We start from the raw sequence: 2,749 nt of genomic DNA on the forward strand, positions 1-2,749 counted from the left end.
ATAAAACCCAAAGATCATGCATGATTCTACGCAGACGCTACACATGCATATAAATAAATAAATAAATAAGTAGTTTATGTTGGAAATAAAAAATGCAATTCACAAATATATCCCAACATTTATTTAAACCAAATGTCATGTAATTAAATGCAAAAATAAAAAAAATGAAAAAAAAAAAATGAAAAGAGCAACAGTTTGTTATGTTGGAAATGATTCAAACACTAGTGAACATACCTGCGTAATGTGATAATAATGTGTGAACTTCATACATCCACTAAAAATCACCAAAATACTAGTTGATTATTTCAGTTGTCACTTGTTTTAATAGATTTTGGAGCACAAAACTTATGGGTACAAACTCTACCAAAGTTCTGCTGCTGGAGGAAGAACAACAGCTTTCATGAATGCGAGTGAACTATTGAAATATCTCGGTGGTGAGATCAAGAGCTGAACTGAGCTGAACCTTCTGTTATTATTTCTCAGCAGAGAAGGTCTGGTTTTCTCAGGGCAGGGCAGGAATCTGTCAGTAATCACTGCAGGGATGAGGGATTGAATGGGAATATCAGGGTCCTCGAAGCACGTCATTTGAAAGCTCTGGATGTTTGGCTCTTGTTCACAACATTATCCAGCCAGCATTGATCTGTGATGCAGATGGCACAGCTTCTGGCACCATGTGTGCTTTCATGGATCACAGTGCCAGTTTGGGTCGTGGTAATACAGTTTAAGGGGCTTTTTTGGACGATGGAAAAGAGCCGGCACAAGACTGATCAATGAGATCAAGCCACGTGAGAGACATGACTTATTACTTACTAAAAATGTAATGCTTAACATCCAAATATGACAAAAAGAATCTCTAAATCAGTATTGTGCCTTGTTTTAGTAGATGCTTTTACTGAAAAATATTACATGATACTTTTACTCAAGAAGCAAAACTGTAAAAAAGACTTGTTTTCAAAGACTGTTAATAATTTGTCATGTTAATAATTTTGCATATTGATAGATTTTGCAGTTCAAGGTAATATTAATTAATTAATATACATTTTTATATAATTACTACATAGTTTTCTATTGTGTCAAGCATGCATTTATTTTATTTGATATGAATATCATTAGCAAATAGTTTTTTATTGTTTTAAGCATACATTTGTATTTTATTTTTTATATCTTGAGAAAATTGTTTTTATTGTCTTAAGCATACATTCTTATTTATTTTTATTTTTATATCATTAGCTAATAGTTTTTAAGCTAAGCATACATTTTTTAATTTTAGATTTACATCAACATTTTTTTTGTTAAGCATAATTAATTTTTTGTATCTTTAACAAATAGTTTTTATTTTATTTTTCATTTCATATCATTTGCAAATCATTTTTATTTTAAGCATAAGTTTTATTTTATTTTTATATAATTAGCAAATTGTTTTTAAAATGTTAAGTATATATTATTTTTATATTATTATTTTTATTTTATTTTTATATCATTAGCACATTTTATTGTTAAGCATATTTTTTGTATCTTTAACATTTTTTATTGTATAAACTGTCAAGCATACATTCTTTTATTTTTATATCATTAGCAAATTGTTTTTAATGTGATGAAGATATATTTTTATTTTATTGAATTTTATTTTATTTTTTAGTACATTTTTAAAATGTATTAAGCAAACATTTTTATTTTATTTTATTTTTATATCATTAGCAAATCGTTTTGTATTATTTTAAGCATGCATTTTTATTTTATTTTGTTGTTTTTATATCATTAGCAAATAGTTTAATGTTTTAAGCATACATGTTTTTTTATTTTTGTGTTTTATTTTTTATGTCTAGTAAATAGTTTTTTATTGTTACATTTTTATTTTATTTTTATTTCATTAGCAAATAGTTTTTAATGTGTGAAGCATACATTTTTAATTTATTTTATATTATATTTATATTATTAACATTTTTAGTGGTAGCATAATTTATTTATCTTTAACCAATAGTTTTATTGTGCTTTTATATACTCAGCAAATTGTTTATTTTTAGTATTTTAAGCATACATATTTGTTTTGTTTAATTTTAATTCAATTTTATGTGCCTAGACTTTATATTATTTTGCATTCATGAAAGGTTTTGGATTGCCTCAAGGCCACACATGCAAATAAATATAAATACGAGATAAATGCAGTGTTTATTCATATGTCTCTGTCAACAAATGATGTATCCAGTGTAATGCAGTGTTGTAGGATGGAGTGTTTTCAGTGGTGCTCAGAGCTGGCGTCTGCCTGCAGGTTTGCAGTGTTTAACTGGAGGTCAGTTTGTCGTTGTGTGAGAGTGTCGTCTGTGTGTGTGATAGTCATTCGGTACCGAGGCCATGTCTGACACGAGCTGCTCTGAAGCCTTGGACAGCTGCTAGGAAAAATACATTTTCCATGAGAGCAGAGAGATGCTGCAAGCCTGTGAAACCACCGAGACGAGTGAGATCTGCCCAATCAGGAAATGCATTCTATTTATGGTGCATATTTAATAACTGTCACTGATGGGAGTGGGACCAATCTCATTCATAGATCAGATTTTCACTCCAAGATCAAATGAAAGAAATAAGTAAATATATTTTGCATGAAGAAAATTAATATTTTGAGAACCGTTAAGATGCATTTTGCATTGCAACATTATTTTCATGACATTTACCCCAGATTCTTGTATTGTATTGCAGCATTTTTGCATGAGGCCTTAAAAGGTATGACATTAATGAGAATTTAAAGAGAAAC

General features: G+C 28.7%; 1 protein-coding gene across 3 annotated transcripts in view; it reads left to right on the forward strand.

Moving 5' to 3' along the window:
- Window positions 1-2,749, forward strand: part of mid1 (midline 1) — a 68,855-nt gene that overhangs the window by 17,297 nt on the left and 48,809 nt on the right. Inside the window, exon 1 of one of the 3 annotated variants that reach the window (XM_016489779.1) lies at window positions 407-785. The exons of the other annotated variants lie outside the window; for them this stretch is intronic. The gene's annotated coding sequence lies outside the window, so the exon portion shown is untranslated. Of the gene's footprint in view, window positions 1-406; window positions 786-2,749 lie in introns of those variants that run through there. 3 annotated transcript variants of the gene reach the window in all.

Source organism: Sinocyclocheilus anshuiensis, unplaced genomic scaffold, assembly GCF_001515605.1.
Source record: "Sinocyclocheilus anshuiensis isolate Anshui unplaced genomic scaffold, SAMN03320099.WGS_v1.1 scaffold394, whole genome shotgun sequence".
NCBI lineage: Eukaryota > Metazoa > Chordata > Actinopteri > Cypriniformes > Cyprinidae > Sinocyclocheilus > Sinocyclocheilus anshuiensis.